This window comes from Mustela lutreola, chromosome 2 (assembly GCF_030435805.1).
Source record: "Mustela lutreola isolate mMusLut2 chromosome 2, mMusLut2.pri, whole genome shotgun sequence".
NCBI lineage: Eukaryota > Metazoa > Chordata > Mammalia > Carnivora > Mustelidae > Mustela > Mustela lutreola.
Genome location: NC_081291.1, coordinates 139,128,595 through 139,155,929, shown reverse-complemented (window position 1 = coordinate 139,155,929; position 27,335 = coordinate 139,128,595). Strand labels below are relative to the sequence as shown.

Here is a 27,335-nt window from a genome sequence, read left to right as displayed (position 1 = left end):
ACCCAATGGGCTAGAGTTGCAGAGATCCCTGTCCTCTCAGAGAAACATACTTATATCAAGTGAAGCTGGATACATCAAGAGACTGTATAGGTATTTTTCATACAGATGTAAAATTCAAAAGGTACAAAAGGGTATGGAGTGAAAGTATATCTCCCTCCATTCTTGTCTTCCAGTCCCCTAATCCCCCTTCTCAGGGACTTGATATCACTTGATTTTATAGATTTTTAAGATGATTATCCCAAATAATACTTTCTTATATATTATTCTTATATATTCTTGGACAAAAGATTATATTAACAAATATAATATCTAAATAATAACCCTGATTTAGCTACAATTACCAGTACATTAATTTTGTGAGCTAGCAAATATTTTTAAATGCAGGTGAGTGAAGTCTTGAGGTTGCAAGAAACATGCTTTATTTGTCCATTGTGGTGGTTTTGCTTTTAGTGGCTTAAAGTGCTGCTTCTGGAGGAAAATCACATAACCATGTAGTCTGACTTCTTTACAATTGTCTCCACCTCATTTCTTCGTTTTCCAAGTTGTCTCTCTCTCATGTGTGGGTATTTTAATACTTCTGTATTAATCTCTGACTCTGTCACTTTCTTCCCTCAGTATTAGCAGGTGACTTTACCTCTTCTTCACAGGGAAAAAGAAATCATCCTCTTGGTTTTTAGATGCATTCGTGCAAGTTTTGGAAGGACTGTATTATGTTCTATTTTATTTGGAAGGACATCTTGTGAGGTGTGGATCTATATTGATTCATGCGAAGAGCTAGTCGGACCATGGAAAAAACAAGGATGAAAGATTGTAACAAAGAGATATGGAGAAAGAAATGCATAGATGGACATCTTCAGATTGTGCGCAGACTGAGGACTATGTCCCACATGGATGCTTGCCAGGGACTCCTACAGAGGAGATGGGCAATATTCGAAAACTGGCCTTTTCCCAGGCATCTAAGTGTTTGTTCAGTAGGCTCATTTAAAAAGTCTTTGTGGTGGCAAGGAAGGAGATTACTCCTAGGTTCAATATTACCTCTGTCCTCCCCCCAGTGCTGGAACTGACTTGGCTACTATTACTCCTGAGTGCCTAACATACCTGCTGTAGTGATCAACAGCTGCGTCCTGATCGTGCCCTCAGCTCTGGAACACCAAACAACCATCTAGTGGCAGTTTAACAACTAGGGTTCTTCCATCATGGAGAGGGCAGCAATTCTCCTCACTGTAAATATGTATTTACTATAAATTTAGGTTGAGTTTCCCTGCTTGCCAAAATTTTACCTGCATCATTACCTATAGTCCTATTATGTACCTAATTCGTTGTCATGGTATTGTTTTAACTACTGTTTCTGACCGGAGAATTTGTTTATATATGAATGAAGTAAAGCATTGGGCTAATGCGGTTGAGATTCACTGATCTTACCATGTATCCCATCACCCAAAAGCAGGTGGGCTTTTAGAAAAGCAGACAGTCCTTGGGGAGACCCAATGAACGTACCAGCTGTGCGGCTGTAAAGCTGTCAGTCAGAAGGCACTAAGTATGTATCTCTCATGGCCACAATACATAGGGTCAGAAAACAATGGATGTGAAGTAAGAGGGATACCTCCTACAATAAACCTAATGACCCATTCTCAAAAATTTTCTCTCTATCCCTACAACTTTCAGTTTTGATGGTTTAATAGTCTTACTATCCAAGGAAGGGATGAGTCCATCAGGAAACAAAAGGGCTTACAGTGAAGTAGAGGTTGAGACTGACACCTGGTCTATTTGGATTCCTCATGCTTCATGAACAAGGTGAGGGGGATTACATGTACTGGCTGGAGTATTTAAGATTTTAAAGGGGAAGTAGGGTTTCTACCACAAAATGAAGGCAAGGGGGAGCAGATTTAGAACCGAGAGTATCCTTTGCCTCCTTCTACTACCATGCCCAGGGGCAAAAGCAAAAACTTCAGGAATCTATACGTTGTTGCAATTTGTGGTTTGTAATTTGAAGTTTGGGGAGAAAGATGAATTGATGCTGAATAGGCAAAGGGATGGACAGTGGCAATCACTACCAGTTGTCTCATTCTACACCTTTCCAATCCATTGTAGCATGCCTTTCTGGGTTTTAGGAGATAGAAAGCTAAAGAGTATGTTTTCAAGACTCCCATAAAGTGCAGCAAGGGTTACCCATGCTTTCTGCCAGGCAGATGTGCCCCTGCCAGGCTTGGCAAGGCCAAGGCAACAGTTCTGGCAAGTGCAGATCATAGAGGCTTTTGTTTTTTCTACTGCAGCTGTTGTAGAGATCCTAGTGACCAGAGCCTGATTCATGGATATCAAGCATCAGGTGGTGACAAAAAGAACATATCTGTTGGAAAGTTCCCATCTTGTAGTTGGGCTTTTTCCTGGCTGTCTTGCCAGTGACCGTTCGATAACTAAGCTTGGTGTCTTGGCCTTAATGTCCTATAAACTAACCAAAATCTTGGAATAAATTTCTTTCTATTTAAACTAGTGAGCGTGTACTGTTGTTGTCTAAAACTAGTACTCTACTCAAATGCCAGAGGAAGAGGGTTCTCCAATTTTGGAAAAGTGGGTGGATATTTGAGAATCAGAAATAACCATCTCACCTCCCATTCAGTCCTCAACCACTGAAATTTGGCAGCTACCTCCTCTGCTACTACTCTTGTTAAGATCACCAGGACTTCCCTGACACAATCTCTTGGCAACATTTTTTTTTAAAGATTTTATTTATTTATTTGTCAGAGACAGAGGGAGAGAGAGCAAGCGAGCCCAGGCAGACAAAGAGGCAGGCAGAGGCAGAGGGAGTACCAGGCTCCCTGCTGAGCAAGGAGCCCGATGTGGGACTCGATCCCAGGACCCTGGGATCATGACCTGAGCCGAAGGCAGCTGCTTAATCAACTGAGCCACCCAGGCGTCCCTCTTGGCAACATTTGGCCCTGTTGCCCACCTGCCACTCTTTTGGGGAACAACCTTCCTTCAGCTTCTGTACACATGATCTTCTGGTTTCTTTCTTCTTTGTTCCTCCTCAGTAGACCTTCTTTCTCTTCTGCTTATCATTTAAAGGTGAGTATTTCTCAGTGTTGTATACAGTATCTGTTGATCTTTCCATTCTACATATTGTTTAGGGGTGATTTTAGGTTGTTTCTACTTCATTGCTTTAGTTAATCTTGCTACAGTGCTGACCTCCAAATTTATTTCTTCAGGACAGTTATGTCTCCTAAGCACCAATACTTTCTAAATATCTCTCCGTCGTTGTCTCATAAGCACTTTAAACACAGGATAGTCATAACAGAACTCATTGGCTTCCCCCCTCACCTCCTCAAAATTCCTCGAACTAGCAAACTAGCAAGATAGTACTCCTTATTATATATTCCCTATCCTGGGGGATGGCATCACTGCCAACAGAGTTGCTTAAGCCAGAAACTGGGTGTCAGCCTTCACTTTTCACTCTGCTTTGCTTAGCCAAACAATCTTCAAGTCCCATTGTTTCTACTTCTCTAAATATCTCTCATTTCATCTCTATTGCATTTATGTCTATTGCGTTAGACACCATCACTCTAGCCAGCTTACTGCAACAGCCTCCCAAGCTGTCTCTCTTCCTGTAGTCTTACCTTCCTCAAGTTTATTTGTCACACTGGAGACAGAATATTATGTCTAGGACACATGTCAAGTCATGCACATAATATGCACATAATAAAATCTTTACTACTTTCATAGGGCTTATAGGGCTTTCCCTGGGTTGGCTTCTCTAGCATCATTTATTGCACTCCTTGCTCCCTCTCTAGCACACGTTAGGTCCAGACATAATGAACTTCTCTCAGGTCCTAGACTACGCCATGCAATCTTTGATTTTTTTTTTAATTTTTTATAAACATTTATTTTTATCCCCAGGGGTACAGGTCTGTGAATCACCAGGTTTACACACTTCACAGCACTCACCAAAGCACATACCCTCCCCAATGTCCATAATCCCACCCCCTTCACCCAAACCCCCTCCCCCCAGCAACCCTCAGTTTGTTTTGTGAGATTAAGAGTCACTTATGGTTTGTCTCCCTCCCAATCCCATCTTGTTTCATTGATTCTTCTCCTACCCACTTAAGCCCCCATGTTGCATCACCACTTCCTCATATCAGGGAGATCATATGATAGTTGTCTTTCTCTGCTTGACTTATTTCGCTAAGCATGATACGCTCTAGTTCCATCCATGTTGTCGCAAATGGCAAGATTTCATTTCTTTTGATGGCTGCATAGTATTCCATTGTGTATATATACCACATCTTCTTGATCCATTCATCTGTTGATGGACATCTAGATTCTTTCCATAGTTTGGCTATTGTGGACATTGCTGCTATAAACATTCGGGTGCACGTGCCCCTTTGGATCACTATGTTTGTATCTTTAGGGTAAATACCCAGTAGTGCAATTGGAGGTTCCTCAAAATGTTGAAAGTAGAACTGCCCTATGACCCAGCAATTGCACTACGCCATGCAATCTTAATGAACTTCTCTCAGGTCCTAGACTACACCATGCAATCTTTATCTTGTGGAACAGCATGCTATTTCCGCTCTGAAGGAACTAATTTCAGCTTAGATATTATTTTCTTTAGCAAGTATTTTTCTTCTGGTTGTTACTGCCTCTGCTTTATTCCCCAATAGCAGGGAAGTAATATTCTACTTCCCCATAATACATCTGTGACATGAAATTGTAGCTTTTTTTTTTTAAGAGTATTTAGACACATATCCCCTCATTGCCTCAGCTTGGTAGAAGACTGCCATATATATTATAACCCCAGCAGAAGTCTGGAGTTTTATTCTCAGGAGAAATCTTGAACTGCTGGATACCAGGCACATACCCTTACTCTAACTCTGCACCTAACCCTACCCCAACCCTAACCTGTACCTTAGACGTGAAAATGTGGGTTCCTGAATACACAATAAGCTGAGATGCAGTCTAATTCTTCTAAAGATTCTAAACCTTTAAGAATTTCTAATAGTCTTGGGCACCTGGGTGGCTCAGTGGGTTGGGCCGCTGCCTTCGGCTCAGGTCATGATCTCGGAGTCCTGGGATCGAGTCCCGCATCGGGTTCTCTGCTCGGCAGGGAGCCTGCTTCCCTCTCTCTCTCTCTCTGCCTGCCTCTCCATCTACTTGTGATTTCTCTCTGTCAAATAAATAAATAAAATCTTAAAAAAAAAAAGAATTTCTAATAGTCTTTTTTATGCCTGAGTAATGTGTCAGCCAGACTCCACCTCTTCTTTATCCATTCAACAGTTGATAGACATTTGGGGTCTTTCCATAATTTGGCTATTGTTGACAATGCTGCTATAAACATTGGGGTGCATGCATCCCTTTGAATCAGTATTTTTGTATCCTTTGGGTAAACAACTGGTTGTGAAATTGCTGGATAGTAGAGTAGTTCTGTTTTTAACTTGTTTTGTTTTTTAAAGATTTTATTTATTTGTGAGAGAGTGAGTGAGCAAGCATGCACAAGCAGGGGGAGCAGCAGGTAGAGGGAGAAGCAGGCTCTCTGCTGAGCAAGGAGCCCCATGTGGGACTTGATCCCAGGATCCTGGGATCATGACCTGAACCGAAGGCAGATGCTTAACCAACTGAGTCACCCAGATGTCCCTATTTTTAACTTTTTGAGGAACACCCATACTGTTTTCTACAGTGACTGCACCAGTTTGCATTCCCACCAACAGTGCAAAAGGTGTCCCCTTTCTCCACATCCTCAATAACACCTGTTGTTTCCTGTGTTGTTAATTTTAGCCATTCTGGCAGGTGTGAGGTGGCATCTCACTGTGGTTTTGATTTGTATTTCCCTAATGATGAGTGATGTTGAGCATCTTTTCATGTGTCTGTTAGCCATGTATGTGTCTTCTTTGGACAAATGTCTATTCTTGTCTTCTGCCCATTTTTAAATGGAATTATTTGGTTTTTGAGTGTTCCATTTTACAAGTTCTTTATATATTTTTGATAATATCCCTTTATCAGACATGTTATTTGCAAGTATCTTCTCCCATTCCATTGGTTGCCTTTTAATTCCAAAGGAGATTTTTATCTTAATGAAGTCCCAATAGTTTATTTTTGCTTTTGTTTCCCTTGCCTCAGAAGACCTATCTTGTAAGAAGTTGCTATGGTCAATGTCAAAGAAGTTATTGCCTGTGTTCTTCTCTAGGATTTTTATGGTTTTAGTTCTTACATTTAGGTCTTTTATCCATTCTGAATGTATTTTTGTGTATGGTGTAAGAGAGTGGTCCAGTTTCATTCTTTTGCATGCAGTTGTCCAGTTTTCCCAACACCTTTTATTGAAGAGATGGTCTTTTTTCCATTGGATACTCTTTCTTATTTTGTCAACGACTAATTGACTATATAGTTGTGGGTTCATTTCTGGGTTTTCTACTCTGTTCCGTTGATCTGTGTGTCTGTGTTTGCGGCACTTTTTTGGTCCCTACAGCTTTGTAATATAACTTGAAGTCTGGAAGTGATATCTCCAGTTTTGCTTTTCTTTATGAAGATTGCTTTGGCTATTGGAGGTCTTTTGTGGTTTCATACAAATTTTAAGATTTTTTTATTCTAGTTCTGTGAAAACTGGTGGTATTTTGACAGGGATTGCTTTAAATGTGTAGATTGCTTTGGGTAGTATAGATATTTTAACAATATTTGTTCTTCCAATCTATAGCATGGAATGTTTTCCCAATTTGTTGTCTCATCTTCAATTGCTTTCATCAATGTTTTTACAGTTTTGAGAGTACAGATTTTCTATCTCTCTGGTTGGGTTTATCGTTGGTTATCTTGTGGGTTTTGGTGCAATTGTAAATGGGATCCATGCCTTGATTTCTCTTTCTGATGTTTCATTATTGGTGTATAGAAATGCAACAGATTTATGTATATTGATTTTGCATCCTGTGATTTTTTTTTTTTTAAAGATTTTATTTATTTATTTGTAAGAGAGAGAGAGAGTGAGAGCAAGCACAGGCAGACAGAGTGGAAGGCAGAGTCAGAGGGAGAAGCAGGCTCCCTGCGGAGCAAGGAGCCCGATGTGGGACTCGATCCCAGGACGCTGGGATCATGACCTGAGCCGAAGGCAGCTGCTTAACCAACTGAGCCACCCAGGCGTCCCTGCATCCTGTGATTTTACTGAATTCGTGCATCAGTTCTAAGAATTTTTTTTAGTGGAGTCTTTTGGGCTTTCTAAATAGAGTATCTTGTCATCTGCAAAGAGTGAAAGTTTGACTTCTTCCTTGCCAATCTGGATGCTTTTTAAATTTAATTTTGATGTCTGATTGCTGAGGCTAAGACTTCCAGTCTATGTTAAGTAACAGTGGTGAGAGTGGACATCCCTGTCTTGTTCCTAAAAAGAGGAAAAGCTTTCAGTTTTTCCCCATTGAGAATAATATTAGATATGGGTTTTTCATATATGGCTTCTACGATGTTGAGGTATGTTCCCTCTACCCTCACTTTGTTGATGGTTTTTATCATGAATGGATGTTGTACTTTGTCCAAAGCTTTTTCTGCATTTATTGAGAGGATCAGATGGCTCTTATCCTTTCTTTTATTAATGTGGTATATCACATTGATTGACTGATCTGTGAATATTGAACCACCCTTGCAGCCCAGGAATAAATCCCACTTGATCACAGTGAATGATTTTTTAAAAGTACTTCTGGATTTGATTTACTAGTACTTTGTAGAGAATTTTTGCATCTATGTTCATCAGGGATATTGGCCTATAATTCATTCCTTCCTTTGTTCCTTCCTCTTTCCCTCCCTCCCTTCTTTCCCTATAGTTCTCTTTTTTAGTGGGATCTTTGTCTTGTTTTGAAATCAGGGTAATGCTGGCCTCACAGAATGAATTTGGAAGTTTTCCATCCATTTCTATTTTTTGGAATAGTTTGAAAAGGATAGGTATTAACTCTCTTTAAATATTTTGTAGGGGACGCCTGGGTGGCTCAGTGGGTTAAGCCACTGCCTTCGGCTCAGGTCATGATCCCAGGGTCATGGGATCGAGTCCCGCATCAGGCTCCTTGCTTGGCAGGGAACCTGCTTCTCTCTCTGCCTCTGCCTGCCTCTCTGCCTGCTTGTGTGTACTCGCTTGCGCTCGCTCTCTGTGGCAAATAAATAAAAATCTTTTTAAAAAAAAATAAATATTTTGTAGAATTATCCTGTGAAGCCATCTGGCCCTGGACTTTTGTTTGTTGGGAGATTTTTTATTACTGATTCAATTTCTTTGCTGGTTATCAGTCTGTTCAAGTTTTCTATTTCTTCCTCTTTCAGTATTGGTAGTTTATGTATTTCTGGGAATTTATGTATTTCTTCCAGATAGTCCAATTTGTTGGTATAGAATTTTCCTTAATATTCTCTTATAATTGTTTGTATTGTTGGTTATGATTTCTCCTCTCTCATTTGTGATTTTATTTATTTGGGTCCTTTCTCTTTCTCCCTCTCTCTCTTTTTGTTAAGTCTGGCTAGGGGTTTATCAATTTTACTCATTTTTTTGAAGAACCAGCTCCTGGTGTCATTGTTTTATTCTACTGGGGTTTTTGTTGTTGTTGTTTTGTTTTGTTTTGTTTTTTAGTTTCTAGATCATTAGTTTAAAAACTAGTTTTTAGTTTCTAGATCATTTCTGCTCTAATCTTTATTACTTTTCTTCTGCTACTGGCTTTGTGCTTCATCTGTTGTTCTTTTTCTAGCTCCTTTAGATAGGCCTGTATTGTTATATACTTTCCCTTATGACTGTTTTTGCTGCATCCCAAAGATTTTGGACTGTCATGTTTTCATTATCATTTGGTTTCATGTATTTTTTAATTTCTTGGTTGACCCATTCATTCTTTTTTTTTTTTTTTTTTTGTAACTAAATGTTACTATTTATTCCATCTTCATGATTACAGATATCACAGGACAGGGTGGGTACATAGGCAAATAAAACAAACTCTTCTTCCATTTAATCAGATGCAGCATTTTGGCAATTTTAATGATAATATAGGTTGGCTTCATTAACTGACTTGATCTGAAAGCTGGCAATAGCAAATTTTGCAATTTAGTATCTTCCTCCATTGTTACTCCAAGGATTTTATTTCCTAACTTACACTATGAGCTCTGAAATGTGTATACTGCAACATTCTTCAAGCTTTCACAGCTTAATTAGAAATTGACACCTCTTCTTAAGGCAGGGAACTGTCTGTTTAAGCTGTCTTCCTCTTGGCTAACCCAATCCACCAGCAATCTTAAAAGTTATTATATGAAAATGAAACCGTGCTCCCAAGCATTGGTTAAAACTACTGGGCTGGGATCCCTTTTCAGAGGCTTAGCTCCCTGAGAGAAAAGAGTGATCCTAATTAATTGCTTGCATGAATTATACCTCCTACCAATATATTTGGTTGTATATACAAGTGTATATACAATATACTTGATTGTATATACAACATACCACAAAACTCAAGAGGTCAGGCAACCCTGATCATTCTGACAAGTTTATCAGTATTTACATACAAAGGATAGTTAAAGCTGATCCCAGACCAAGTATTGCAACCATAATCCAAGAAATCGTTTGGTTTTAGCACATGGAGTTCCTGCAAGGATGCCAAAGCAAGTGAGAAATCATCTCAAAGCAGAGTGATGGTTCATCATCTTTCACAAGAGAGAGGACAGGAAGGAGAGAAACTTCCTCCTTCCTAAACCCATCGAATTGATGACTTTTTTCACAGTCTTAATTGATGAAATCTAGTGTCCTCAATTTCCTGACTGGAGGAGTGACTGTCAAGGTGACTTTCAAGTTCAAGAAGAGTTTTCGGGCTTTTCTTTGCCATGGCCCATGAATTCCAGTCCTGCAGTGGGAATCTCTCCTTTATTGCTTTCTGAATACTGCTGATAGCACTCGAAGGGGTTGATGTATGGGTCTTCCGAGCCGACGCTTTAAAACTTCTTGGCAAACCACCAATTGAAGCATTGGTCAAACTCACACTTCACGCTGGTACAGGCCTCCCCCATGCTATTCATGGCAGTGGCTGACCCATCCATTCTTCAGTAGCATGTTGTTTAATCTCCATGTATTTGTGGTCTTTCCAAATTTTTCTGTTGGTTGATTTCAAGTTTCATAGTGTTATGGGCAGAAAAAAATATATGGTATGATCTTAATCTCTTTGTATTTGTTGAAGCCTGATTTGTAACTTGGTATGTGATCTATGCTGGAGTATGTCCCATGTGCACTTGAAAAGAATACGTACTCTGCTACTTTAGGATGAAATGTTCTGGATATATCTGTTAAGTCCATCTGGTCCAATGTGTCATTCGGAGCCATTTTTTTCCTTGTTGATTTTCTGCTTAAATGTTGTCCATTGCTGTAAGTGAGGTGTTAAAGTCCCCTACTATTATTGTAAAATATCAATTAGTTCTTTTATGCTTGTTATTAACTATTTGATGTATTTGGGTCCTCCTATGTTGGCTGCATAAATATTTATAATTAGATCTTCCTGTTGGATTGTCCCCTTTATTATTATATAGTGTCTGTCTTTGTCTCTTGTTATAGTCTTTGTTTTAAAGTCCATTTTGGGGGAACCCAGGTGGCTATATATATTCATATATAGCTTCTTTTAAAAAATCCATTCTGGGGGCGCCTGGGTGGCTCAGTGGATTAGGCCTTTGCCTTCGGCCTGGGTCATGGTCCCAGGGTCCTGGTATCGAGCCCCGCATCAGGCTCTCTGCTGAGCGGGGAGCCTGCTTCCCCCTCTCTCTCTGCCTGCCTCTCCGCCTGCTTGTGATCTCTGTCTGTTAAATAAATTAAAAAAATAATAATAAAAAATAAAATAAAAAATAAAAAATCCATTCTGAGACCCTATGTCTTTTGATTGGAACATTTATTCCATTTACATTCAGAGTAATTATTGATAGATGTGTAGTCAGTACCATTTTATTACATGTCTTGTTATTGTTTCTGGAGATTTTCTCTGTTCCTTTCTAGTCTGTCACTTTTGGTCTGTCCCATTCAGAGTGCCCTTTTACTTGTAGCATTGTTTTAGTGGTCATGAACTCCTTAACTTTTGTTTGTATGGCAAGCTCCTTATCTCTCCTTCTATTCTGAATGACAGCCTAGCTGGATAGACTATTCTTGGCTGCAGATTTTTCTCATCCAGCATGTTAAATATATCATGCCACTCTCTTCTGGCTTGTCAGGTTTTTGTGGAGAGAGCTACAGCTAGCTCTGTGGGTCTTCCCTTGTAAGTTAGGACTTCATCTTGTTGCTTTTAGGATTTTTTCCTATTACTATATTTTGCAAATTTAACTACAATATGTCTTGATATCAGCCATTTTGATGGGAGTTCTCTGTGCCTCCTGGATTTGGATGTCTGTTTACTTCCCCAGAATAAGGCAGTTTTCACCTATTATTTCCTCAAATAAAACTTCTGCACCCTTTTCTCTCTTCTTCTTCTTCCAGGATTGCTATAATATGAATGCTATTACATTTGATGGAGTCAGTGAGTTCCCTAAGTGTATTCTTGTGATGTATAGTTCTTTATACATTCTGTGATGTATAGTTCTCTAAGCAGGTTAGGGAGCCAGTGTTGGTGCTGTGCTATTTACTGCAGTTGGTTTATGCTGAGGCATGGGGGAGGGAAATGTGTCCAACCAATTCCTTTGTACCCAGAGAGGGTTTGCTGCTCTCAGGGAAACCCTCCAGAAGAGTAAATAATTTCCCCCTCCTGCATCCCAGGCATTTTTCAGATCTCTGTTTTCATACTATCTGTCTTTGCCTGCCTGAAGCAGCATAGTACACTTTGGGCTCTATCCCAGCCAAGTCTGCTGACTTTTAAAACTTCAAACTTGAGGGCGCCTGGGTGGCTCAGTGGGTCAAGCCTCTGCCTTCAGCTCAGGTCATGGTCTCGGGGGTCCTGAAATCGAGCCCCATGTTGGGCTCTCTGTTCAGCAGGGAGTCTGCTTCCCCCTCTCTCTGCCTGCCTCTTTGCCTACTTGTGTTCTCTCTCTGTCAAATAAATAACTAAAATCTTAAAAACAAAAACTTGAGGAATGTGCTGTGGAGGGCCCTGTGCTGGTTTTCCAAGGAAAGGTCTGTTTGTGCTAGAATGGATTCAAGTTTGGTGAGAAGGGCATCAGAGTGCAAGGGCGTAGGTTTTGGAACAAACAGGTTAAATAGTGTCTGGGTTAGCTGCCCTCAGCAGGTGTCTCTGTGCATGTGCTTAGGGACGGGGGGGGGGGGGGGGGGGGGGGGGGGGGAATGGTGCCCATTGGCTCTTTTGTCACCAGAGAGGTGTGTCTGCGAATGCCACCTCCCACAGATGCACTCCAAGAACTACACTCTCTCCATTGACCTTAGGTGATCCTCAGATCACATCATCTGTCCTGGGTTGCTTGCCTGCCTTCTCTCCAGAAGTAGGGCAGCACCCTCAGGTCTCTACCCCAACCAAGCCCACCCACCTCTCAAACTCCTGTCTTTGAGCTCCACTGGTTGCAAAAACACAAAAATCAGTCTCTCACTTTCCCAGCCAATGGCTTTGGGGAAGTGTTCTTATGCGCACCCCTCTGCACTCTACTGTCTCTCTGCAATTTTAACTTCTGATTTATTTCTCTGTCTTGCCAAAATACCTAGCCCTGTGGAAGTAAGAGCTATATCTATTTTGTTCATTGTTAATGATCCCATCATGTAGCAGAGCATCTGGCACTTAAATATTTGGGAAATGAGGGGACAATTGACACAGTTAATAAGGTAGTATATGATAGGGGAGTAATAATTAATTATTCATTAATTACTACCTAGAACCATAATTGTCAAAATTTAGCTAAAATGAAACAGAACTGCATAAAATCTGAATCATGGTCAAGACTCTTTTCCTACACCAATGATATCAGCAATGTATTTCTTTATACTATTACCAACTTTAAAAATGTTTTATTGAGATGCAACTTACAATAACATGTGCAAGTCTTAAATCTAAAGCTTGACTGATTTTTGACATATGTACACACCTGTGAAACCACTACTCATATCAATAGGTAGAACATTTCCAGCACCCAAGAAAACTCCCTTTGCCCTCTCTTCCGATCAATATTTATTCAAAGAGCCATTCTTCTGACCTCCATTACCTCAGTTTTGTTTGCCTGATTTTGAACTCCAAGTATTAGGATCATGAAATATGCATTTTACATATTTGGCTTTTACTCAACATCATGGTGAGATTTATTCTTTTCATTGCTATATTCATTCTATTTTATGAATATGGTTTACTTTTCCATTCTACTGTTGAAAGACATTTGGGTGTTTTTAGTTTGAATATTATCAATAAAGCTATAATGAATATTCTCACATATATCTTTTTGTGAACGTAGCACTATTGTATGTTGAGTTTAGCAGGAGAGGATATTCTGGGTCATAAGATATGTATAAGTTTAGGTTAAGTGGATATATTATTAAATATTTTACCAAAGTCATTACACTAGTTTATACTCCCATCAATAAACATATGAGAGTTCCAGTTGTTCCACAACCTTGATAGTACTTCATATTACCTTTAAGTCACTTATAAAAGCTTACAGAGTCATCTGAGATGAAAACTGAAATTACAAATTACTATGATATTATAAAACTATTCAAAATGGGCTTCCTGAGGTGGTTAATTTTCAGGCATAAAAGAGTAAGAATGGCTAATATTTATTGAGCATGCACTGCTTGCTAGGATATTTGGCATACTTTACATAGACTGCCTCATTTAATCATCACTACACCTCTGTGAAGTAGATACTGTCATCCCCATATTATGGATGAGAAATGTGTAGCATAGAGAGACCTATCATTTAATCACAGACTTTTAAAGAACTGTCTGGAAGTGCCTGTATACATTAGTTAATGCAACCACTGGTATTGACAAAGCTAGTTCTGAGAGCAGAATGCATTATATCAAAGGAATCACCCAGTTTGTTAGAGGTAGAATGTAGACTGACATGCATCTCCTAACTTCTCATCTAGCTTTGATAACAAATTAGCAGTGCACAACTATATAACATTAACAGTCATGAAAACAAACACACTTTGAAAAAGTCCTTCATCCCTTCAGAATTTAGCTATAATGGTTTTAGTTTGTAGAATTGATTCACCATGTTCTAAAATGATTTTAAAGATTCTGGAAAGGTCATATAAGAAAAGGACTCATGTTTTGTGGTGGTGCCATAAGCTAATACAATTGAGGAGGACTCATTAAGACAACATAAAGTAAGTCTTACTTTTGTCAATGCTACAAAAAACATGTGAACATGCCTATTGATAGCCCGCTTCACATATGAAGATTCCCACCGCCCACCTGTTTTCCTTGTCTCCTGGTATTCATTCCCTGGTATAACTCTTCACTCGTATTGTATTGGGGTTGGTCTGTGAAACCAACAGAATTCAGCAGAAGTGATGGCACTTTGGAGTCTAGGTTATAAAGGACATTATGACTTGGACCCCTTTATCTCAGATCATTCATTCTGGGGGAACTCAGCTCCTATGTCATGAGAACTGTCACAGAACCCTCTGGAGAAGAGCCACTCAGAGAAGTTGCTCCCAGATTTCAGACTCTCGGGAACTGTGTGAGATAATAAGGTCATTGTTTTAAGATGATAAGTTTTGGAGTAATTTGTTATACAGAAATTGCTAACTCATACAGACCCCTAACAGGGCTTCAGAAAAGTCCATGCAAATGAGAGGCCTAGAAGTTTAAGTTTCCTAACTTTTATGACAAATTGGTCTTTGCAGGGTCAGAGTGCAGGGGTGTAGGATTTGGAGCAAATATGATTTGTTTAAATGGTTAATTGTTTGTTTTTAAATGGTTAAGTTTACTAAATTGTTGTGGCATTGACAGCTAGTTTTCCACCAAAATTTGTTCTTTCTTTCTTCTACAGCAGCTGTAACTAGGTCATGCCTTTCTAGCCACATATTATTACTATTTGAAGTTATGTATGTATGTATGTAATTTCTGCAGGCAACGTGGGGCTCAAACTCTCGACACGAAGATTAGGAGTCACATGCTCTTCCGACTGAGGCAGTTCGGCGTCCCATTTTTATTATTAATACTATCTGTGCAATGTTGTAACTTTGACAGAGCACAAGATTTGGAGGTATAAAACCTGAGTTCAAATTCTGTCAGTTTTGCATGCTGTGACCTGGGATAAGTTAACTTACCCAGTTTTTCTCCATCTTAGACTCATCACCTATATTGTTGAACACCTAGGTGCCCTAAATATCTTTATTTTGTATTCTAAACCTATCCAGGAGAGTTGTAAGCCAGATGCATAGCAAGTTTGGATGAATGTGTTTGTGTTCCTGGGACAGGGGAAGGTGTGACTGAACATGATGGTGTGTTCAAAACTAGACTGAACATGGCAGCTGAGCTAAAGTGAGCCAAGAGACCAGGATGGGAAACCTGGAAAATGCTTTAGTGACTTTTTCTTTTGCCATGAAGATTCCTACAAGGGATCTTGTGATATCACCCTACAAGGGAATGTGTGACTTATTCTGAATTAAATTCCTGGGAAGATATGATAATTACCTCATTTGGTGTGCTTAGCCTAACCCTTCTGTTGGGGAACTCCTACTCCACTTCCCATGGCCCTTTAGGCATTGTCAATTGTAGTGTTCATTCCACAGGACCAGAAATGTCAATAAAAAGCTTCCCGATCACATGGAAAGAGAACCTGTCAGGAAAGGGAAGCAGTGAGTGAGCAGCAGTGAGTGAGAGCCTGATTGGATATCTTGAGCTCCTGGATCCATCTGTGCCTGAAGCTACTGCTCCTCAGACTTCCAAGCCATGTGAGCCAATACAATTCCTTTTATTGCTTATACTTATTTGAATTGGGGTTTTGTAACTAAATGTGTCCTGGCTAATATAGGAACTTTTGCAAAATGTACATGCTCTGTGTCTGGAGTTTCTGATGCAGTTGGGTCTGAAATGGGGCTGAAGCATGTGTGTTCTTTTAAAATTTCTCTAAATTCTACCTCCCTGCCCAAGTAAAGAACCACTACTTTTTTCTTTTTTTTTTAAGATTTCAAGTTTATAGGTCAGATTTGATCATATTCAGTTCATGGCACATTACCATCATTCGTTCATGCACTATCTCTCTGTCTCCTTTTCTTTATTTCATTTTCTTGCCATACTCTACTTCTATTATCACTCCCCACAAAGACCATCATTCTAACATATTAAATGAGTGTCTTCTCTTTATGTCTGCTTTTGTAAAATGTGTTTTATTGTTTTCTGTGCATGCATTTCTTGGTTATAAAAACAGTGCTTTGATATATAGCCTATTCTGCTTTTTACTTTAAAGAAATTAATGGACTTTATTTTTTTTTTAAGTAGTTTCAGGTTTACAGAAAAATTAATCAGGAAGTACAGAAAGGTCCCATATACTCTCCCCACTCCCAAACCAGTTTCTTCTATTATTAAAATCCTGCATTAGTGATTAATTTTTGAACTTCAGCTGCCCTAGAAATGAATAATGGGACAGTACTGGGTAAGGGAGGTTTTGACTCCTAATAAATGGCAATGCTTTTCCATGAATGGAAATAAAGAGATGTCTTAGAATATGGAGACAAATAACAACAAAACTCCAAAGTCTATTATACAAATAGATGCTAGATCATGTAAAATTTTCTTTTCCTTCTGATTTTAAAACTCTTAACTCATCTTCAAAAAGAAAAAGAACAGAAGCTATTAGAAATATCATAGCAAAACTGTAAGCTCTGTGATTTTATAGTTGTGAGAACTAGTTTCAAAGTAAGTTTTCAATTCAATTGTTTGAATTAAATAGAAAACTGTATGAGAGGAAGAGTCAGCATCTGAAGAGAGATGATTGAAGTTCTTCTAGTGGCAACTACTATGTGAAGATGTCATAGGGCACCAAGGTATCTACAGGAAAAAGATATTTCTGTCTCTGCTATTGAGGGTGTGGGCAAACAGGCACACAACATTTCTGGGGAACACTGGGAAACACCTCTGAGAGGCATTTTGGCAGAAGCGGTCAAATTTTCATACGCAGCTACCCTCAGATCCAAGGAAATCTTGTTCAATTTGGACTCAACTGGAAGTTACTTTTTCCCAAAAGGAACTAATCTGGATGTAAATCTTACTGAAAGCCTTCGTGGGGACAGAGCACAGAGATTCTGATGAGAGATAGATATAAAACTGTGCCTATGGACAAGCTGCTCTTCCCTGGCAGTAAGAAGCTGGTATTAAGTCAGCATAATGCAGTCGAGGAATGCTAACCCCAGAGAGCCATCATCTGGGGAGATATCTTAATAAAAATCTTAACTTTGAGTAATTGCAGATGTAGAGTTTTAGAATTTTTAATGACTTCTAAGGAAGGAGTTTTTCCTGGGCAAACTGGTCTGTAGCAAGAAGAGTACTACTTGGAGGGCGGTGCCTGGGTGCCTCAGTGGGTTAATCCTCTGCCTTCAGCTCAGGTCATAATCTCAAGGTCCTGGGATCAAGCCCCACATCGTACTCTCAGCTCCGCGGGGAGCCTGCTTCCCCCAGCCCCCCGCCTGCCTCTCTGCCTATTTGTGATCTCTGTCTGTCAAATGAATAAATAAAATCTTAAAAAAAAAAAAAAAAAGAGAGAGTGCTACTTGGAGGAAGATCAGTAAAGCCTTGATACTGAGTCAAATACAGTTGAGAATGGAATTCCCAGGAGTTGCTGAAGAATTTCCACCACTTCTTTAGTGAAGAGACATGGGAATGGGGCACAGAGAACTCTGCAAGATATTCACTATACTCTTTGGTGTGGGCATAATTAGTGAACTGTGTTCTTTTGTACTGTAATTCAATCAATTTCAACTGGTCTATATTGTTTTCATTAAGCCCCAAGCTATAGACAATGACCCAAATGATGGACCCGGATAGCACTTGCAGTCAGTTGCTCCAGTGAGGTGACCTGGTGCCCTGTGGCCTTGGCAGCACGGTGCCTGGGTGTTCTGTCTGGTGTGCTGCCTATTATAATGGCACTGGGCAAGAAGTAATGATCATGGTGACTCTGGTCCCACAAAAAAGAAGCACTTTGTGTTTAGCCTGTCCTATTCCAGAAGGCAAGGAAGTATGTCATGTATTAAAGAACTAGTTTTATATAGTGAGTAATGTTCAAAAGCACTAAAGCTCTAAAGCACTGGTTCTCTAAACTTTATTGTGCATCAGAACCACCTAGAATGCTATTAAAACACAGAATGTTGGCCCCACTCTCAGAGATGCTGATTCAGTAAGTCTGGAATGGGATCCAATACTGTGCATGATAAACTTTCGTCATCTAGAGTTTCTTATTCCTCATGATGCTGAACTTAAAACTTAAGGTGTTATTGCCAAGTGATATGCAAAAGCAGGATGCTCGTTACAACTGTCCCTGCTTCCTTTCCGATACCAAAGGCTTCTGGGACCATTTTGCTGTACTTCCTCCATCCTCTGCCAAACACCCACCTCTAAATCAGAATCTAAATCAAGAATTTCACACTTCTCTGTTATTAATTTCTCTCTTCTCTTTCCTCCAGTTCCTGGTACTAACATGTAAGTATAAGGACTAATATATGGCAGTATATAATTGAGCAATTGTGTTTTAGGAGTTCAAAGAAAGGGACAATCTAGAAAGACCCATGATGGAATTGGAATATAAGCTCAACCTTGACAAAAGGATGTCATTTGGCAAGGCAGACAAGAGAAAGCATACATTTCAGACCAAGGCAGCATTGTGGGCAAAGGTCCAGAAGCAAAACAAGTGGAGAGACAGGTCTGAGACAGGGTTGTGTGCTGGAGAGAACTAAGAAGGAAGATGGAACAGCTAAGGTGGGCCAGAGGGCCAGGCAGAGCTCAGAGTGGATTTAGTAAGACATGGGAAGGTGCTCAGGGTTTTACAGTGATTATAAAGGCTTTCTCAGGCAGATTAGTTAGGCAGTGGGGTGTGCAAGATAGCTTGACAGTGGAGGCCACCTATTAGGCTGTTCTAGAAATCCAAATCTGTATAAGCCAGCACCACGTTCTTTCTTACAGCCTGAAATTTATTAAATTCACAATCTAAAACATCCTTAGAAATTACCTCAGTGTGTCTGAGCAAGCTGGGCCATGTCATGTTCTGCTTTTCTTTTATTCAAACTTTCTAAAAATCACTTTCACTTATTTTCAATACTTAATATGTAATTGCTCAAGCAAATGTCAAAGAAAGCCTTTCCAAGTTTAAAACTCTATTCTTCCCATCTTACATTGTTGGTCATTATTCCCAGACCAGCCTTTAATTTCCTTGCACCGCCTCACCTTCTCAGCCCTCCAGGCCTTTTCTTTCCAGTCTCAATAACCTTTCTCCTCATTTCATAATCTAAATCTAAATTATCTTTACATTCTTTTCACACCTGGCCTAGTTTAGAGGTAAGCATTTCCCTTTGCCTAATGATTAGACTCACAAAAATATACAGTGACAGGTGGGTTTTCCCTCCAATGTTGCTTCCGTTTAATTTATGCCATATATAATTCACAGATGATCTCAGGATAGAAATGGAGTATGTCCATTGTTTGAAGGTGGAAATAGGAGCACTGTTGCCTATTATATGTGTAATCACATTTCTCTAGGTCATACTAATGAAATAGCAGCTTGTGGCTCAGTTTAAACTAGAAAAATATGGAGATCCCAGGCCTCAGATCTTTCACAGAAGCTTTAGGGTATCTTCTTCAGTGGGCATCTTCCTGGCTCTCATGACCCCACTTGCCCTCCTGATGTCAGCTCTGTGCTTCCCACTACCCTGACACCCCTCTCACTCCCAATACAAGCATATTTGTGGTTGCTCCTTAATTCCATTCTTAAGGGCTGTCAGACCATCCTTCTCTCCTGGCCTACCCTCTTCCCGGATGTGCTTTGTGGTCAGTGGCTCTGTTCTTTATTACTGTCCCTTTCTAGGATCAAAGCCTGAACTAGAGGCTGGGCTGAGCTGCAATCATGGGGACACTCATTGTGCTGCCTCATAGCCATCCTCCCTCCCTTTGATCTCTTCCAGCACATCCAAATCAAGCATGTGTGCCCCAACTCTCCTCGCAGGGAATAAACAGAATGGTGAATTACACTGCAACATTTCTATAGCTAATCTCATAAACTCTGGGCAGTTTGATCATGGTTTCTATAAAATTTTGTCCTTGGGTAATTTGGAAATGATGACAAGGTGCATTTCTCCACTCTTCCTGTTTCTTATTCCCCACCCTAGATACTATACACATGGCCTCACTGGGGTCTCTAAAGTTCTCATTCAAATCAGGTGAAGCTCTGACAGCCCCCCAAATACCATCAAAATGTCTAAATTTCCAATGTACACAAATTAGATCCCATTCATTCACTCAAAATATATTTTTTGAGCATCTACTCTGTGTCAGGCATCATTCTTAGAACTTGGGTGATAGCAGTGAACTAGGCAGGCGAAATCTTTGCTCTCAGGGAATTTAAGTATAAACAAATAATTTCAGGTAGTGATAAATGCTGTGAAGAAAATAATAAAAGGTAATATGGTAGACAGTGATGGTGGGAGAAGTCTTGCTGAGGAGGTGACATTAATCTGAGACTTCCATGATAAGGGAGAGGTGGCCACGAGAAGTGCTGGGTAAAGAATACTCTACAAAGGAGGAAGATTAAGTGTAAAAACCTGCACTGGAAGTGAGAGGCCAGTGAACCTGGACTATAATCTAAATGGAGGATGGGTTGTGAGGGAAGTGATGGAAATGAGATTAAAAAAAGGTAGGCAGGGGTCCCATTATATAGGTCTTGCAGGACTAAGTAAGAAGGTTCAGTTTTATCTGAGTGCTATAGGAAGTCACTGAAGAGTTTAACCAGTGGAAGATCATGATCTAAGGTGGTTTTTTTTTTTTTCTAACTAGTGTTTTTTTTTTCTTAAATTAAGATGTAGTTCACATAACATAAACTTTATCATTTTAACTGTACAGTTTACTGGTTATAGCCTGTCATAATGAGTGAACCATTACCACTAATTCCAGAATATTTGTCACCCCAAAAAGAAACCTCGTACCTGTTAGCAGTTAGTCTCCTTTCCCATTTCCTCAGCCCTTGGCAAACAATAATCTGCTTTTCATCTCTATGGATTTGCCTATCCCAAACATTACATAAATAGAGTCATACAGCCTATTGTGCCTAGCTTCTTTCGCTTAGAATAATATTTCAAAGTCATTTCTGTTGTAGCATATAACAGTATTCCGTTCCTTTTTTGTGGCACAATAATATTCCATTGTATGTACAGACCACATTTTGTCTATCCATTCATCTGCTAAAGGACAGGTGGGCTATTTCACTTTTTTTACTTTTATGAATAATGTTGTTATGAACACTTGTGTAGAAGTTTTTGTATGAATATATGATTTCATTTCTCTTGGGTATATACCTAGGGTAGAACTGCTAGGTCATTTGGTAATTCTCTGTGTAACTTTTTGAGGAACTACTAATTTCTTTTCCAAAATGGCTATTCTGGGAAAGAGCAATTTTATATTCTAACCAGCAAAGTATGAGGATTCCAATTTCTCCACATCCTTGCCAACACTTGTTATTTTATGTTTTGGGGATTATAGCCATCCTAGTGGGTGTGAAGAGGTATCTCCCTGTGGTTTTGATTTGCCACTTCCCTAATGACTAACAATGTTGAGAGTCATTTCATGTGCTTATTGGCTGTTTATATACTTCTCTGAAGAAATATCTAAGTCCTTTTCCCATTTTTATATTGTGTTATTGGTCTTTTTATTACTGAATTGTAAGAGCTCTTTTTATATTCAGGATACTTGGCCCTAATCATATGATTTACAAACCATTCTCCCATTCTATGAGTTATCTTTTCACTTTCTTGATAATATTTTTTGCCTTATATAAATTTTTAAAAAATCATTCTGGCTATATGGAAGATGGTCTATTAGGGAGCAAGAATGGTGGCAGGGAGATGGACTGGGAACCACTGCAGTGATCCAGGCAGGAAAGGACAATAGCTTGGATGGTGGGGAAAGTTCTGGCTTTAAATCATCATTGTCAGTTCTGGGTATGCAGGGCCAGATCAGCTGTCTGAAGTTTTGCTATACTTTATATTGTTTTGAGCTCAAGAGAGAAAACTGTAGCCCAACTAATATTCATGTGGCTTGTCCACAGACTCAAAAAGCATCTCCAAGGGATGCCTGGGTTGCTTAGTTGGTTAAGCGACTGCCTTCCACTCAGGTCATGATCCCAGGGTCCTGGGATCAAGTCCCACACTGGGCTCCTTAATGTAACCTCAAGTGGCTCTGGATTTACTACACAAGTCCTGACCATGGCTGTAGGTTCTGGAGATCCAAATTGCAAATCTCACCCATAAAAAGATGCTAAACTTTGTTAATAAACATGTATACAGGAATGGAAAATTTTAAAGTAAGGAGAATGTGCTATTTTAAGGGTTGAGATAGAAAAACAACTCAAAGGCCTGTGCCTGGGCCCTCCATCCCTAGCAATGAAGCTTCCTCAGGCAACCAAGGAGAAATTGGGGTGATATGAAAGTTATGCTTTGTTCTGACTATAAGGGCAAAGAAAGTGGAAGAATGAAATCAAAATAAAGGATGAAAAGATGATTAACTGGAGGGAAGGTAAACTTTTTTTTTTTTTTTTTTTTTTTTTTAAGAGAGAGAAAGAGGGAGAGCAGAGGGAGGGGCAGAGGGCAAGGGAGAGAATCCTTCTCAAGCAGACTCCACACTCAGTGTGGAGCACAACTCAGGGCTTGATCCCAGGACCCTGAGGTCATGACCTGAGCCAAAACCAAGAGTTGGATCCTTAACTGACTTAAGCCACCCAGGCTCCCCTGGAGGGTGAACTTTTTTAAAGGAAACTCTCTTGGTCTGTTTGTTATAACAAAATACCATTGTTTGGGTGGTTTATAAAAACATATTTCTGGCTGCTAGGGAGTCCAATATCAAGGCATCAGCAAATTTGGTGTCTGGTGAGAGAGCCCATTTCTTGATTCATAGATTGTCATCTTCTTACTCTGATCTCACCTGGTGGAAGGAAGCTCTCTGGGGCCTCTTTTGTAAGGATACAAAGCTCATTCAGAAGAATTCCACCCTCATTACCTTAATCACCTTCCAAAGATCACCACTTCCAAACATCATTTTATTGGCCATTAGGATTTAAAACAATCTATAGTAGAAATAGAATGAGAACTTAGTGGATAGACTAGACATACAGGAAGATCAACATGAGCTCTTGGCAATAAGGATGGATATATACAAAAGGAAAAGGAGGTGTACTGGGGTCTAACTGTTCATAAAAAGGGTATTAGAAAAGGTAAAGATGTTTTTAACTATTATTTGTTCAGGAGTAGTGACTGAGCCCATTAAAAAACAAAAGAGGTAAGATCGCTGATTCCCTGCTCACAAGAAACCAAATTCATGAATGAACTCAGAAGTTCCTCTGAAAAAAGCAGATGAAGAATCCATAGTAAAAGCATTGAAGAACAATCTTTTGAAGACTGAGGTAGTCCAACCGAGTGGTCTTAAGGGATTTGTATAGATTTAAGAAGGGATGAGTAGGAAGAAAACCACATTATACTGAAATCATTGTTATATGGGTTTGATTCAGAGATAGACAATTAATGCAGGCGGCAAGGAGATCTTGCCTGTACCCTGAGGACACATTATAGAGAAATTTATGGAACTGGCATTCTAAGGGAAAGCACAACAGAGATGAGAAATAAAAATGGAAAGCCAGACAGAAATAACTGACTCTAGGTCCAGATTGGATGTAGATTTGATGGGAAAATATCTTCCAAGTGGTGAGAGCCTGCTTCTTGGTTCATAGACTGCCATCTTCTCACTCTGATCTCATCTAGTTAAAGTGAGCTCTCTGGGGCCTCTTTTGTTAGTGCACTAAGCTGATTCACAAGAGTTCCACCCTCAATACTTAATGACCTCCCAAAGACGACCACTTCTAAACATAATCATATTGGCCATTAGGACTTAAAACAATCTATAGTAGAAACAGAATAAGCACTTACTGGACAGCCTAGATACATAGGAAGAGCAACATGATAGTCATCCAGCATGTGTAGGAAAAGGTGGTCAAGATTTGTTTAAACAGCATAGATTCTGGTAGACTTAAAAAGTATTGATTTCATGTTCTTCACTAAGGTAGGCCTATACAAATCAAATGCTAGAGGAATATATTAGAAAAACCATTTTGGGGGCCAGAAGGCAAAGAAAAAACAAATAAAGGAAGGCCCCCAATTCTAGCCCTATGTGTGTTATAAAAGGAAAGGAATCAATTTAAGAGTAGGTTCAACTTTAGAAATACAATTGAGTCTCTGCAGAAGTAGCAGGGTAATGGCAGAGGGGAATGAATCGGTATAGGCGTATACTAGTACATCAGTTATCGATGTCCTAGACACAGATGCTTTTCAAAGCCTGGACTATACAAAAGTTGACAAAACAGTGAATCAAGGAGCCCACTGGAGAAGAACTGATTCACAAAGACCATGAGAAAGCTCTGAAGCATTAACAGTAATATAGTTCAGGAATCTGGTAAGAGTGATGCTTCAGCTGAATCAAATATGACAACTAGGCAAAAATCTCTTTCCTAGACAGATTTTACAGTCCTAACCAATTTAATAGCAAGGAGTTATAGAAGCACCTTCTGTAGCCTAGGATCAAAAAGGCCTCCTCATGGCTTGTTGATGAGACTCAAAATTACTTTAGCGTCGTGATGCCAGAAACATGAGCTAAAAGGACAATGCAAAATTAGAGATTATGACTATGTAGAAAGGCAGGAGCATGTCAAATAAAACCTAGTGAGTTTATTTGCACGTTTCTAACTTTGCAAGATTGTACTTGCAAATGCTACTATCTTAGAAAGAAGACTATGCACAAAGCCCCAGTACCCCTTCCATATGAAGATACATAGTGTCAAAATTAACTACTAGATGGGAGATTGACCCTGATTCAGTATAAATTCAGAGACTATGGATTTCAGGTAACTAGCCTAGACTCACTGGCATCATGAAGAGGTTAAACCAAGATATTTTCTTGACCTCATTGCCTTTTGTCATATACTACTGAATCTGTTAGTGTCTTTGTTGACACTAACTCTGGGGTCTGGAAACATCATTTTATTTATGATAACAAGATTCAGTTGTTCTTCTAGATTTGGCAGGTTGGGGGGGCCAGTGTTGTGATGGTCGTTGGTGTTCTGTTAAGTCTTGGAGTCTCTAAACACAGGACATCCTAGACACGCAGTCAGTATGCACCCAAAAGGATCCATATCCATTCCACAGAAGACAGCCAGGGTTGGAACTGCCAAAGACACCCCAGCTATACATGGCAGTAAAGACCCTTCTAGCTGAGAGTAGGCAGAAATAAGAAACCAGAAAGGATTAAGTCTGGACTTAATTTCTTTGGATAGTTAACTCACAAGTGCAAGAGAATATGATTTTGCACTTCAATTCTTTTGACCTCTGAAATCTTTGTACTAATTTGCATGGAATTTAATTTTTAACTTCAATTTCCTCCCAGGAAAATCCAGAAAAGACAGTTAAGATTACACTTGGGACTTCATCTGTTGATGACATTTTTATGATTTAAAGATATTTATGTTGTTATTTTCCCTCATTGCCAAACCTTTGATGAACTACGTTAAACAATGTGGTTGGACATATTTTGGGAAGGGAAATAGAATATAGAAAGGATTTTTAGCCTTGAATGCAGGTTTTAGAATTAATTACTGTGTTATTCTGACTCATTTCAGAGCCTCCCAGAATTAAAAAGAAAACATTGCCCACCAGCATCCAGAAGAACTATAGTTGGTGTTGGGGGAATGGTCTTTTGAAAGTCGAGGACCAGGATTGCCCAGGTAGACTGTTAACTTGGTCTCCAGGGGCAGCCACACCACTAGCTAATGGTTAAGCTTAATGGAGTAAGAGAAGAAAAATCTGGAGAATGTTGGAGGAGGGGAATCTTCTTTCCTGTGACTTCTTGGTAACCTTCCTGGTCTTTCCTCCTCATCACTCACTCCTCCCAGAACTTGTCAGACTTACTGCCGGCACAAGCAGTGCTGGCTGTGTGCCAGCAGGCTCCTCTCCTGTCTCCCTCCTCCTTATTCTTGGAGGCTGGCCTGCCTGCTGCACACATGTTCCACCCTGTTCTTCCATGCCATTAGTATTCCAAGAGCTGCACTCTGCCCTGCACAGGGGCTCTGCAGTGACCTACAGAGCCTGCAATTTGGGTAAGAAGCCTGTCTAGCTGTGGGTTCACAATTTTAGGATGCATCCTCCTGCAGGTAGCATGAGCCATGAATATTAGCTCTCTTACTGATAAAGGTCATCTTTTGATTGTCATTTGTGTGACTTCTGTATTTGCCTTTTAGTTGGTTCTTAACTTGGGCTGGGAACTTAAGTATCATTTAAACTCTTTACCTCTGTTAGAATTACTGTAAATTTTAGGAGGTAGAATTGACAGGGCTTGCTTATTAATTAGGTGTGGAGTATGAAGGAAAATGACAGATCAAAGATGAGTCCTATGTTTCCAGCTTGTGTGAGTAGGTAAATAGCGGTGCTTTTTCATGATACAGAAGCCCTAATTTTTTTTTAACTTATTTTTATTTGACAGATAGAGATCACAAGTAGGCAGAGAGGCAGGCAGAGAGAGAGGGAGGAGGAAGGAGGCTCCCCGCTGAGCAGAGAGCCCAATGCGGGGCTTGATCCCAGGACCCTGGGATCATGACCTGAGCCGAAGGCAGAGGCTTTAACCCACTGAGCCACCCAGGCGCCCCCAGAAGCCCTAATTCTGAGATTAGAGGTATGTATAAGGTGAGAATGACTAGTGTGTGAGAGGGAGGCTGCACCCATGGTGAGGGAATTAGGGGAGGGTGGGTTGGCACTATATATACAGTGAGAATGACTGAGTAAGGGTGGGATGGGTTGGAGAATGGGAGAGTGAGTAGCCCATTGATACAGTTCAGGTAAGAAACAAGGTCTTCAAATGGTGTACTTGGAATAGAAAGGGGAACTAATGTAGGAATGGAACATGGTGACCAGCTGGATATGGATAGAGGGATGAGGGAAATGAGAGACACTCCAAGGTTTTAAGTTTATGAACTTGCCCATCCAAGTTAAATATCTGGTAGTGACAACGTTGATTTGATGGATTCTGTCATTTTAAATATGGTAACTCTTAACTACAGTGAAGGCATGCAGGATGTAGGGAAAGAAAAATAAAAAATAAACTTCTCAGAAGTGTAAATCTCCTATTCAAAGAAAAAAAGAAAAAAGAGGAAACTATCCAAACCTATGGAATCAGCCTCTAAGGGCAATCTTTTAGGTTGAGACT

General features: G+C 39.8%; 1 protein-coding gene and 1 pseudogene across 3 annotated transcripts in view; one reads left to right on the top strand and one right to left on the bottom strand.

The window, feature by feature from the left end:
• LOC131824918 (vasodilator-stimulated phosphoprotein-like) overlaps positions 1-27,335 on the top strand; it is a 113,568-nt gene that overhangs the window by 27,340 nt on the left and 58,893 nt on the right. For 2 of the 3 annotated variants that reach the window (XR_009351037.1, XR_009351040.1), the window contains one exon: positions 15,632-15,793. The gene's annotated coding sequence lies outside the window, so the exon portion shown is untranslated. Of the gene's footprint in view, positions 1-15,631; positions 15,794-26,615; positions 26,846-27,335 lie in introns of those variants that run through there. The other variant, XR_009351038.1, reaches the window with a different exon arrangement.
• Positions 9,753-9,996, bottom strand: LOC131824919 (TP53-regulated inhibitor of apoptosis 1-like; annotated as a pseudogene).